The following is a 13,709-nucleotide window of genomic DNA, read 5'->3' as shown; positions in this document are numbered from 1 at the left end:
CTTTGCACTCTAGTTTAACACTTTGCACTCTAGTTAAACACTTTGCACCACTATTGCACTACTCAATGCTCTAGTTTCACGATTTGCACTACTTTCCCACTACTTTGCACCTTACATTCACACTTTGCAGCTCTTTACCAACTATTTTGCACTCCAGTTTCACACTTTGTACGACATTTTCACATCATTGCACTCAAATTTTACACTTTGCACCACTTTTCCACCACTCTGCTCTCTCCTTCCACAATCTGAATCACAACTCCACTGTTTGACGCTCTAGTTTTACATTTTGCACTCTAGTTTCACACTTTGCACCACTATTCCACTACGTTACAATCTAGTTTCACACCTTACACTGTAGTTTCACTCTTTGCCCCTCAATTCTACCATGTTACGCTCTATTTTCACATTTTGCACCACGTTTCCACCAGTTTACACGCTAGTTTCACATTGTGTACAATTATTCCACTATCTGTCGTTCTCCATTCACACTTTGCCCCAAGTTTCCATTTTGCACCACGTTTTCTCCATTTTGTACACTAGTTGAACACTTTGCACTCTCGTTTCATATTGTGCACCACTATTCCACTACTCTGCAATCTAGTTTTACACTTTGGACTCTAGTTTCACTCTTTGCACCACAATTCCATTATGTTAAGCTCTGGTTTCATATTTTGCACCACGTTTCCACCAGTTTACACCCTAGTTTCACATTTTGTACCATTATTCTACTATCTGGCTTTCGACATGCACACTTTGCACCACGTTTTCTCCACTTTGTACTATAGTTTAACACTTTTCACTCTCGTTTCACACTGTGCACCACTTCCTTGCACGCTAGTTACACATTTTGCACCACTGCTCCACTACGTTCATCTCCAGTTTCACATTTTGCACGTTGTTTTTATCAGTTTACACCCTAGTTTCACATTTTGTACATCTATTCTACTATCTGGTTTTCTAGTTTCACACTTTGCACCACGTTTCCATTTCCTTTCACGTTATTACACATTTTGCACCACTATTCCAATACTTCACACATTAGTTTCACCCTTTGCACCTCTTTTCCTCTACGTTGCAATCTTGTTTATAATTTTGCTCTCTAGTTTCACAATCTGTATAACTATTCCACTACTTTGCATTCTAGTTTCACACTGTGTACCACTACTTCAATACTTTACAATCTAGTTTCACCCTTTGTATTCCAGTTTCACTCTTTGCACCCCAATTCTACTACTAGTATGTTACGCTCTATTTTCACACTTTGCACCACGTTTCCAGAAGTTTACACTCTAGTTCCACATTTCGTACCATTATTCCACTATCTGGCCCTCTACATGCACACTTTGCACCACGTTTTCACTTCCTTGCACACTAGTTCCACATTTTGCACCACGTTTCTATCAGTTTACACCCTAGTTTCACATTTTGTACCTCTATTATACTATCTGGTTTTCTGAATCTGAATCACTATTCCACTATGTTACGCTCTAGTTTCACACTTTGCCAAACTATTCCACTAATTTGCAATCTAGTTTCAGACCTTACACTGTAGTTTCACTCTTTGCCCCTCAATTCTACTATGTCACGCTCTATTTTCACATTTTGCACCACGTTTCCACCAGTTTACACGCCAGTTTCACATTGTGTACCATTATTCCACTATCTGTCGTTTTCCATTCACACTTTGCCACACCTTTCCATTTTGCACCACGTTTTCTCCACTTTGTACTCTAGTTTAACACTTTGCACTCTCGTTTCACACTGTGCACCACTATTCCACTACTCTGCAATCTAGTTTTACACTTTGGACTCTAGTTTCACTCTTTGCACCACAATTCCACTATGTTAATCTCTAGTTTCATATTTTGCACGACGTTTCCACCAGTTTACACCCTATTTTCACATTTTGTGTCACTTTGTACGCAGGTTTAACTCTTTGCACTCTAGTTTCACACTATGTACCACTATTCCACTACTTTGCACTGTAGTTTTACACTTTGCACCACGTTTCTACTTCCTAGCACGCTAGTTACACATTTGACACCACTACGTCCATCTCTTGTTGCACATTTTGCAACACTATTCCAATACTTTACACACTAGTTTCACCATTTGCATCTCTTTTCCACTACTTTGCACTCTTGTTTCACTCTTTGTTCTCTAGTTTCACAATCGAATCACTATTCCACTATGTTTCACATTTTGCACTACGTTTTCTTTTCTTTGTACTCTAGTTTCACAGTTTGCACCACTATTCCACTACTTTACAATCTAGTTTCACACTTTGCACTCAGGTTTCACTCTTTGCATCACACTATGTTACGCTCTAGTTTCATATTTTGCAGCACGTTTCCACCAGATCACACCCTAGTTTCACATTTTGTACCTCCATTCAACTATCTGGTTTTCTAGTTTCACTCTTTGCACTGTATTTTCACTCTTTGCACCTCTTTTCCCACCACTTTGCACTCTTGTTTCACACTTTGCTCTTTAGTTACTCAATCTGAATCACAATTCCACTACTTTACCCTTTAGTTTTAAACTTTTAACAACGTTCCTACTTCCTAGCACGCTAGTTACACATTTAACACCATTACGTCCATCTCTTTTTGCACATTTTGCAACACTATTCCAATACTTTACACACTAGTTTCACCATTTGAATCTCTTTTTCACTACTTTGCACTCTTGTTTCACACCTTCCTCTCTATAAAAGATGGTACAAAATATGAAACAAGAGAGTAACATAGTGGGATTTTGGAGCAAAAAGTAAAACTAGAGAGCAAAGTGTGAAACTAGATTGCAAAGTAGAGAAAACGTGGTGCAAAATGTGAAACTAGAGCGCAACATAGTGGAATAGTGATTCAGATTGTGGCAAACTACGGCAAAGTAGTGGCAAAGTACTGCAAAGTAGTGGCAAAGTACGGCAAAGTAGTGGCAAAGTACGGGAAAGTAGTGGCAAAGTACTTAAAGTAGTGGCAAAGTACTGCAAAGTAGTGGCAAATTACTGAAAAGTAGTGGCGAAGAAGTGGCAATATTGTGGCAAAGTACGGCAAAGTAGTGGCAAAGTACTGCGGAATAGTGGCAAAGTATGGCAAAGTAGTGGCAAAGTATTGCAAAAATAGTGACAAAGTACTGAAAAGTACGGCAAAGTAGTGGCAAAGTACGGCAAAGTAGTGGCAAAGTATGGCAAAGTAATTGTAAAGTACTGCAAAGTATTGGCAAAGTAGGACAAAGTAGTGGCAAAGTACTGAAAAGTAGTGGCAAAGTACTGCAAAGTAGTGGCAAGTACTGAAAAGTAGTGGCAAAGTACTGCAAAGTAGTGGCAAAGTACAGCAAAGTAGTGGCAAATTACTGAAAAGTAGTGGAAAAGTAGAGGCAAAGTACGGCAAAGTACGGCAAAGTAGTGGCAAAGTACTGCAAAGTAGTGGCAAAGTACGGCAAAGTTGTGGCAAAGCGCTGAAAAGTAGTGGCAAAGTACGGCAAAGTAGTGGCAAAGTACGGCAAAGTAATTGCAAAGTACTGCAAAGTAGTGGCAAAGAGGGGCAAAGTAGTGGCAAAGTACTAAAAAGTAGTGGCAAAGTACTGCTGCAAAGTAGTAGCAAAGCACTGAAAAGTAGTGGCAAAGTACGGCAAAGTAGTGGCAAAGTACTGAAAAGTAGTGGCAAAGTACGGAAAAGTATGGCAAAGTAGTGGCAAAGTACGGGAAAGTAGTGGCAAAGTACTGCAATGTAGTGGCAAAGTACGGCAAAGTAGTGGCAAAGTAGTGAAAAGTAGTGGCAGAGTACGGCAAAGTAGTGGCAAAGTACGGCAAAGTAGTGCAAAGTACTGCAAAGTAGTGGTAAAGGACGGCAAAGTAGTGGCAAAAGACTGCAAAGTATTGGCAAACTACGGCAAAGTACTGGCAAAGTACTGAAAAGGACTGGCAAAGTACTGCAAAGTTGTGGCAAAGTGCTGTAAAGTAGTGGCAAAGAACGGCAACGTAGTGACAAAGTACGGCAAAGTATTGGCAAAGGACGGCAAAGTAGTGGCAAAGTACTGCACAGTAGTGGCAAAGTACGGCAAAGAAGTGGCAAAGTACAGCAAATTAATTGCAAAGTACGGCAAAGCACTGTAAGTTCGGAAAAGTACGGCAAAGTAGAGGCAAAGTATGGCAAATTACGGTAAAGTAGAGGCAACGTACGGCAAAGTAGTGGCAAAGTAAGGCAAAATAGTGGTAAAGTACGGCAAAGTAGTGGCAAAGTACTGCAAAGAAGTGGAAAAATACTAAAAAATAGTGGCAAAGCACTTGAAAGTAGTGGTAAAATACAGAAAAGTAGTGGCAAAGTACGGCAACGTAGTGGCGAAGTACTGCAAAGTAGTGACAAAGTACTGCAAAGTAGTCGCAAAAATCTGAAAAGTAGTGGCAATTAACGGCAAAGTAGTGGCAAAGGACGGCAAATGAGTGGCAAAGTATTGCACAGTAGTGGGAAAGTACGGCAAAGTAGTGGCAAAATACGGCAAGGTACTGCAAAGTAGTGGTAAAGTATGGCAAAGTAGTGGCAAATTACGGCAAAGAAGAGGAAAAGTACTGAAAAAAATTGGCAAAGTACTGGAAAGTAGTGGCAAAGTACTGACAAGTAGTGGCAAATTACTGAAAAGTAGTGGCAAAGTAGAGGCAAAGTACGGCAAAGAACGGCAAAGTAATTGCAAAGTACTGCAAAGTAGTGGAAAAGTACTGCAAAGTAGTAAGAAAGTACTGCAAAGTACTGGTAAAGTACTGCAAGGTAGTGGCAAAGTGCTGCAAAGTAGTGGCAAAGTAGTGGCAAAGTACGGCAAAGTACGGCAAAGTAGTGGAAAAATACAACAAATAGTGGCAAAGCACTTAAAAGTAGTGATAAAATACAGAAAATTAGTGGCAAAGTACGGCAAAGTAGTGGCGAAGTACTGCAAAGTAGTGACAAAGTACTGCAAAGTAGTCGCAAAGTTCTGAGAAAGTAGTGCCAATTTACGGCAAAGTAGTGGCAAAGGACGGCGAAGTAGTGGCAAAGTACTGCACAGTAGTGGGAAAATACGGCAAAGTAGTGGCAAAGTACGGCAGGGTACTGCAAAGTAGTGGTAAAGTACTGAAAAGTACGGCAAAGTAGAGGCAAAGCACGGCAAAGTAGAGGCAAGGTGCGGCAAAGTACGGCAAAGTAGTGGCAAAGTACGGCAAAGTAGTGGCAAATTACTGCAAAGAAGAGGAAAAGTACTGAAAAAAATTGGCAAAGTACTGGAAAGTAGTGACAAAGTACTGACAAGTAGTGGCAAATTACTGAAAAGTAGTGGCAAAATAGCGGCAAAGAACGGCAAAGTAATTGCAAAGTATTGCAAAGTAGTGGAAAACTACTGCAAAGTAGTAAGAAAGTACTGCAAAGTACTGGCAAAGTACTGCAAAGTAATGGCAAAGTGCTGCAAAGTAATGGCAAAGTACAGTAAAGTAGTGGCAAAGTACGGCAAAGTAGTGGCAAAGGACGGTAAAGTACTGGCAAAGTAGTGGCAAAGTAGTGGCAAAGTACGGCAAAGTAGTGGCAAAGTACTGCAAAGTAGTGGCAAAGTACGGCAAAGTAGTGGCAAAGTAGTGGCAAAGTATTGCAAAGTAGTGGCAATGCACTTAAAGTAGTGGCAAAGTACTGCAAAGTAGTGGCAAATTACTGAAAAGTAGTGGCGAAGAAGTGGCAATATTGTTGCAAAGTACGGCAAAGAAGTGGCAAAGTATGGCAAAGTATGGCAAAGTAATTGCAAAGTACAGCAAAGTATTGGCAATGTAGGGCAAAGTAGTGCCAACGTACTGAAAAGTAGTGGCAACGTCCTGCAAAGTATTGGCAAAGTAGGGCAAAGTAGTGGCAACGTACTGAAAAGTAGTGGCAAAGTCCTGCAAAGTAGTGGCAAGTACTGAAAAGTAGTGGCAAAGTACTGCAAAGTAGTGGCAAAGTACAGCAAAGTAGAGGCAAATTACTGAAAAGTAGTGACAAAGTACGGCAAAGTAGTAGCAAAGTGCTGAAAAGTAGTGGCAAAGTACGGCAAAGTAGTGGCAAAGTACGGCAAAGTAATTGCAAAGTACTGCAAAGTAGTGGCAAAGAGGGGCAAAGTAGTTGCAAAGTACTGAAAAGTAGTGGCAAAGTACTGCTGTAAAGTAGTAGCAAAGCACTGAAAAGTAGTGGCAAAGTACTGCAACATAGTGGCAAAGTACGGCAAATTAGTGGCAAAGTAGTGAAAAGTAGTGGCAGAGTACGGCAAAGTAGTGGCAAAGTACGGCAAAGTAGTGGCAAATTACTGAAAAGTAGTGGCAAAGTAGAGGCAAAGTACGGCAAAGAACGGCAAAGTAATTGCAAAGTACTGCAAAGTAGTGGAAAAGTACTGCAAAATAGTAAGAAAGTACTGCAAAGTACTGGCAAAGTACTGCAAGGTCGTGGCAAAGTGCTGCAAAGTAGTGGCAAAGTAGTGGCAAAGTACGGCAAAGTAGTGAAAAAATACAAAAAATAGTGGCAAAGCACTTAAAAGTAGTGGTAAAATACAGAAAATTAGTGGCAAAGTACGGCAAAGTAGTGGCGAAGTACTGCAAAGTAGTGACAAAGTACTGCAAAGAAGTCGCAAAGTTCTGAGAAAGTAGTGCCAATTTACGGCAAAGTAGTGGCAAAGGACGGCGAAGTAGTGGCAAAGTACTGCACAGTAGTGGGAAAGTACGGCAAAGTAGTGGCAAAGTACGGCAGGGTACTGCAAAGTAGTGGTAAAGCACTGAAAAGTACGGCAAAGTTGAGGCAAAGCACGGCAAAGTAGAGGCAAGGTGCGGCAAAGTACGGCAAAGTAGTCGCAAAGTACGGCAAAGTAGTGGCAAATTACTGCAAAGAAGAGGAAAAGTACTGAAAAAAATTGGCAAAGTACTGGAAAGTAGTGGCAAAGTACTGACATGTAGTGGCAAATTACTGAAAAGTAGTGGCAAAATAGAGGCAAAGTACGGCAAAGAACGGCAAAGTAATTGCAAAGTATTGCAAAGTAGTGGAAAAGTACTGCAAAGTAATAAGAAAGTACTGCAAAGTACTGGCAAAGTACTGCAAAGTAGTGGCAAAGTGCTGCAAAGTAATGGCAAAGTACGGTAAAGTAGTGGCAAAGTACGGCAAAGTAGTGGCAAAAGACGGTAAAGTACTGGCAAAGTAGTGGCAAAGTAGTGGCAAAGTACGGCAAAGTAGTGGCAAAGTACTGCAAAGTAGTGGCAAAGTACGGCAAAGTAGTGGCAAAGTAGTGGCAAAGTACTTAAAGTAGTGGCAAAGTACTGCAAAGTAGTGGCAAATTACTGAAAAGTAGTGGCGAAGAAGTGGCAATATTGTTGCAAAGTACGGCAAAGAAGTGGCAAAGTATGGCAAAGTAATTGCAAAGTACAGCAAAGTATTGGCAAAGTAGGGCAAAGTAGTGCCAACGTACTGAAAAGTAGTGGCAACGTCTTGCAAAGTATTGGCAAAGTAGGGCAAAGTAGTGGCAACGAACTGAAAAGTGGTGGCAAAGTCCTGCAAAGTAGTGGCAAGTACTGAAAAGTAGTGGCAAAGTACTGCAAAGTAGTGGCAAAGAACGGCAACGTAGTGACAAAGTACGGGAAAGTAGTGGCAAAGGACGGCAAAGTAGTGGCAAAGTACTGCACAGTAGTGGCAAAGTACGGCAAAGTAGTGGCAAAGTACTGCAAAGTAGTTGCAATATAAGGAAAAGTTGTGGCAAAGTACTGCAAAGTAGAGACAAAGTACTGAAAAGTAGTAGCAAAGTACGGCAAAGTAGTGGCATTGTACAGCAAATTAATTGCAAAGTACGGCAAAGCTCTGTAAGTACGGAAAAGTACGGCAAAGTATGACAAATTACCGTAAAGTAGAGGCAACGTACGGCAAAGTAGTGGCAAAGTAAGGCAAAATAGTGGCAAAGTACGGCAAAGTAGTGGCAAAGTACTGCAAAGAAGTGGAAAAATACTAAAAAATAGTGGCAAAGCACTTAAAAGTAGGGGTAAAATACAGAAAAGTAGTGGCAAAGTACGGCAAAGTTGTGGCGAAGTACTGCAAAGTAGTGACAAAGTACTGCAAAGTAGTCGCAAAGTTCTGAAAAGTAGTGGCAATTTACGGCAAAGTAGTGGCAAAGGACGGCGAATGAGTGGCAAAGTACTGCACAGTCGTGGGAAAGTACTGCAAAGTAGTGGTAAACTACGGCAAAGTAGTGGCAAATTACTGCGAAGAAGAGGAAAAGTACTGAAAAAAATTGGCAAAGTACTGGAAAGTAGTGGCAAAGTACTGACAAGTAGTGGCAAGTTACTGAAAAGTAGTGGCAAAGTAGAGGCAAAGTACGGCAAAGAACGGCAAAGTAATTGCAAAGTACTGCAAAGTAGTGGAAAAGTACTGCAAAGTAGTAAGAAAGTACTGGCAAAGTACTGCAAGGTAGTGGCAAAGTGCTGCAAAGTAGTGGCAAAGTAGTGGCAAAGTAGTGGCAAAGTAGTGGAGAAATACAAAAAAATAGTGGCAAAGCACTTAAAAGTAGTGGTAAAATACATAAAAGTAGTGGCAAAGTACAGCAAAGTAGTGGCGAAGTACTGCAAAGTAGTGACAAAGTACTGCAAAGTAGTGGCAAAGTTCTGAAAAGTAGTGGCAATTTACGGCAAAGTAGTAGCAAAAGACGGCGAAGTAGTGGCAAAGTACTGCACAGTAGTGGGAAAGTACGGCAAAGTAGTGGCAAAGTACGGCAAGGTACTGCAAAGTAGTGGTAAAGTACTGAAAAGTATGGCAAAGTAGAGGCAAAGTACGGCAAAGTAGAGGCAAGGTACGGCAAAGTACGGCAAAGTAGTGGCAAAGTACGGCAAAGTAGTGGCAAATTACTGCAAAGAAGAGGAAAAGTACTGAAAAAATTGGCAAAGGACTGGAAAGTAGTGGCAAAGTACTGACAAGTAGTGGCAAATTACTGAAAAGTAGTGGCAAAATAGAGGCAAAGTACGGCAAAGAACGGCAAAGTAATTGCAAAGTACTGCAAAGTAGAGGAAAAGTACTGCAAAAAGGTAAGAAAGTACTGCAAAGTACTGGCAAAGTACTGCAAAGTAGTGGCGAAGTGCTGCAAAGTAATGGCAAAGTACGGTAAAGTAGTGGCAAAGTACGGCAAAGTAGTGGCAAAGGACGGTAAAGTACTGGCAAAGTACTCCACAGTAGTGGCAAAGTAGTGGCAAAGTACTGCAAAGTAGTGGCAAAGTACGGCAAAGTAGTGGCAAAGTATGGCAAAGTAGTGGCAAAGTACTGCAAAGTAGTGGCAAAGTACGGCAAAGTAGTGGCAAAGTAGTGGCAAAGTACGGCATAGTAGTGGCAAAGTACTTAAAGTAGCGGCAAAGTACTGCAAAGTAGTGGCAAATTACTGAAAAGTAGTGGCGAAGAAGTGGCAATATTGTGGCAAAGTACGGCAAAGAAGTGGCAAAGTATGGCAAAGTAATTGCAAAGTACAGCATAGTATTGGCAAAGTAGGGCAAAGTAGTGGCAACGTACTGAAAAGTAGTGGCAAAGTCCTGCAAAGTATTGGCAAAGTAGGGCAAAGTAGTGGCCATGTACTGAAAAGTAGTGGCAAAGTCCTGCAAAGTAGTGGCAAGTACTGAAAAGTAGTGGCAAAGTACTGCAAAGTAGTGGCAAAGTACAGCAAAGTAGAGGCAAATTACTGAAAAGTAGTGACAAAGTACGGCAAAGTAGTGGCAAAGTGCTGAAAAGTAGTGGCAAAGTACGGCAAAGTAGTGGCAAAGTACGGCAAAGTAATTGCAAAGTACTGCAAAGTAGTGGCAAAGAGGGGCAAAGTAGTGGCAAAGTACTGAAAAGTAGTGGCAAAGTACTGCTGCAAAGTAGTAGCAAAGCACTGAAAAGTAGTGACAAAGTACTGCAACGTAGTGGCAAAGTACGGCAGAGTAGTGGCAAAGTAGTGAAAAGTAGTGGCAAAGTACTGCAAAGTAGTGGTAAAGGACGGCAAAGTAGTGGTAAAAGACTGCAAAGTATTGGCAAACTACGGCAAAGTACTGGCAAAGTACTGAAAAGGACTGGCAAAGCACTGCAAAGTAGTGGCAAAGTGCAGCAAAGTAGTGGCAAAGAACGGCAACGTAGTGACAAAGTACGGCAAAGTAGTGGCAAAGGACGGCAAAGTAGTGGCAAAGTACTGCACAGTAGTGGCAAAGTACGGCAAAGTAGTGGCAAAGTACTGCAAAGTAGATGCAATATAAGGCAAAGTAGTGTCAAAGAACTGCAAAGTAGAGACAAAGTACTGAAAAGTAGTAGCAAAGTACGGCAAAGTAGTGGCATTGTACAGCAAATTAATTGCAAAGTACGGCAAAGCACTGTAAGTACGGAAAGTGCGACAAAGTATGGCAAATTACCGTAAAGTAGAGGCAACGTACGGCAAAGTAGTAGCAAAGCAAGGCAAAGTACTGCACAGTAGTGGCAAAGTACGGCAAAGTAGTGGCAAAGTACTGCAAAGTAGTTGCAATATAAGGAAAAGTAGTGGGAAAGTACTGCAAAGTAGAGACAAAGTACTGAAAAGTAGTAGCAAAGTACGGCAAAGTAGTGGCATTGTACAGCAAATTAATTGCAAAGTACGGCAAAGCACTGTAAGTACGGAAAAGTACGGCAAAGTATGACAAATTACCGTAAAGTAGAGGCAACGTACGGCAAAGTAGTGGAAAAGTAAGGCAAAATAGTGGCAAAGTACGGCAAAGTAGTGGCAAAGTACTGCAAAGAAGTGGGAAAATGCTAAAAAATAGTGGCAAAGCACTTAAAAGTAGGGGTAAAATACAGAAAAGTAGTGGCAAAGTACGGCAAAGTAGTGGCGAAGTACTGCAAAGTAGTGACAAAGTACTGCAAAGTAGTCGCAAAGTTCTGAAAAGTAGTGGCAATTTACAGCAAAGTAGTGGCAAAGGACGGCAAATGAGTGGCAAAGTACTGCACAGTCGTGGGAAAGTACGGCAAAGTAGTGGCAAAGTACGGCAAGGTACTGCAAAGTAGTGGTAAAGTACGGCAAAGTAGTGGCAAATTACTGCAAAGAAGAGGAAAAGTACTGAAAAAAATTGGCAAAGTACTGGAAAGTAGTGGCAAAGTACTGACAAGTAGTGGCAAATTACTGACAAGTAGTGGCAAAGTAGAGGCAAAGTACGGCAAAGAACGGCAAAGTAATTGCAAAGTACTGCAAAGTAGTGGAAAAGTACTGCAAAGTAGTAAGAAAGTACTGGCAAAGTACTGCAAGGTAGTGGCAAAGTGCTGCAAAGTAGTGGCAAAGTAGTGGCAAAGTACGGCAAAGTAGTGGAGAAATACAAAAAAATAGTGGCAAAGCACTTAAAAGTAGTGGTAAAATACAGAAAAGTAGTGGCAAAGTGCAGCAAAGTAGTGGCAAAGTACTGCAAAGTAGTGGCAAAGTTCTGAAAAGTAGTGGCAATTTACGGCAGAGTAGTGGCAAAAGACGGCGAAGTAGTGGCAAAGTACTGCACAGTAGTGGGAAAGTACGGCAAAGTAGTGGCAAAGTACGGCAAGGTACTGCAAAGTAGTGGTAAAGTACTGAAAAGTATGGCAAAGTAGAGGCAAAGTACGGCAAAGTAGAGGCAAGGTACGGCAAAGTACTGCAAAGTAGTCGCAAAGTTCTGAAAAGTAGTTGCAATTTACGGCAAAGTAGTGGCAAAGGACGGCGAATGAGTGGCAAAGTACTGCACAGTCGTGGGAAAGTACTGCAAAGTAGTGGTAAACTACGGCAAAGTAGTGGCAAATTACTGCAAAGAAGAGGAAAAGTACTGAAAAAAATTGGCAAAGTACTGGAAAGTAGTGGCAAAGTACTGACAAGTAGTGGCAAGTTACTGAAAAGTAGTGGCAAAGTAGAGGCAAAGTACGGCAAAGAACGGCAAAGTAATTGCAAAGTACTGCAAAGTAGTGGAAAAGTACTGCAAAGTAGTTAGAAAGTACTGGCAAAGTACTGCAAGGTAGTGGCAAAGTGCTGCAAAGTAGTGGCAAAGTAGTGGCAAAGTACGGCAAAGTAGTGGAGAAATACAAAAAAATAGTGGCAAAGCACTTAAAAGTAGTGGTAAAATACATAAAAGTAGTGGCAAAGTACAGCAAAGTAGTGGCGAAGTACTGCAAAGTAGTGACAAAGTACTGCAAAGTAGTGGCAAAGTTCTGAAAAGTAGTGACAAAGTACGGCAAAATAGTGGCAAAGTAGGACAAAGTAGTGGCAAAGTACTGCAAAGTACGGCAAAGTAGTGGCAAAGGACGGCAAAGTAGTGGCAAGTACTGAAAAGTAGTGGCAAAGTACTGCAAAGTAGTGGCAAAGAACGGCAACGTAGTGACAAAGTACGGGAAAGTAGTGGCAAAGGACGGCAAAGTAGTGGCAAAGTACTGCACAGTAGTGGCAAAGTACGGCAAAGTAGTGGCAAAGTACTGCAAAGTAGTTGCAATATAAGGAAAAGTTGTGGCAAAGTACTGCAAAGTAGAGACAAAGTACTGAAAAGTAGTAGCAAAGTACGGCAAAGTAGTGGCATTGTACAGCAAATTAATTGCAAAGTACGGCAAAGCTCTGTAAGTACGGAAAAGTACGGCAAAGTATGACAAATTACCGTAAAGTAGAGGCAACGTACGGCAAAGTAGTGGCAAAGTAAGGCAAAATAGTGGCAAAGTACGGCAAAGTAGTGGCAAAGTACTGCAAAGAAGTGGAAAAATACTAAAAAATAGTGGCAAAGCACTTAAAAGTAGGGGTAAAATACAGAAAAGTAGTGGCAAAGTACGGCAAAGTTGTGGCGAAGTACTGCAAAGTAGTGACAAAGTACTGCAAAGTAGTCGCAAAGTTCTGAAAAGTAGTGGCAATTTACGGCAAAGTAGTGGCAAAGGACGGCGAATGAGTGGCAAAGTACTGCACAGTCGTGGGAAAGTACAGCAAAGTAGTGGTAAACTACGGTAAAGTAGTGGCAAATTACTGCAAAGAAGAGGAAAAGTACTGAAAAAAATTGGCAAAGTACTGGAAAGTAGTGGCAAAGTACTGACAAGTAGTGGCAAGTTACTGAAAAGTAGTGGCAAAGTAGAGGCAAAGTACGGCAAAGAACGGCAAAGTAATTGCAAAGTACTGCAAAGTAGTGGAAAAGTACTGCAAAGTAGTAAGAAAGTACTGGCAAAGTACTGCAAGGTAGTGGCAAAGTGCTGCAAAGTAGTGGCAAAGTAGTGGCAAAGTACGGCAAAGTAGTGGAGAAATACAAAAAAATAGTGGCAAAGCACTTAAAAGTAGTGGTAAAATACATAAAAGTAGTGGCAAAGTACAGCAAAGTAGTGGCGAAGTACTGCAAAGTAGTGACAAAGTACTGCAAAGTAGTGGCAACGTTCTGAAAAGTAGTGGCAATTTACGGCAAAGTAGTAGCAAAAGACGGCGAAGTAGTGGCAAAGTACTGCACAGTAGTGGGAAAGTACGGCAAAGTAGTGGCAAAGTACGGCAAGGTACTGCAAAGTAGTGGTAAAGTACTGAAAAGTATGGCAAAGTAGAGGCAAAGTACGGCAAAGTAGAGGCAAGGTACGGCAAAGTACGGCAAAGTAGTGGCAAAGTACGGCAAAGTAGTGGCAAATTACTGCAAAGAAGAGGAAAAGTACTGAAAAAATTGGCAAAGGACTGGAAAGTAGTGGCAAAGTACTGACAAGTAGTGGCAAGTTACTGAAAAGTAGTGGCAAAGTAGAGGC

This window comes from Saccoglossus kowalevskii, chromosome 19, assembly GCF_978046115.1.
Source record: "Saccoglossus kowalevskii chromosome 19, keSacKowa6.1, whole genome shotgun sequence".
Classification (NCBI taxonomy): Eukaryota; Metazoa; Hemichordata; class Enteropneusta; family Harrimaniidae; genus Saccoglossus; species Saccoglossus kowalevskii.
This window is presented reverse-complemented; position numbering follows the sequence as displayed.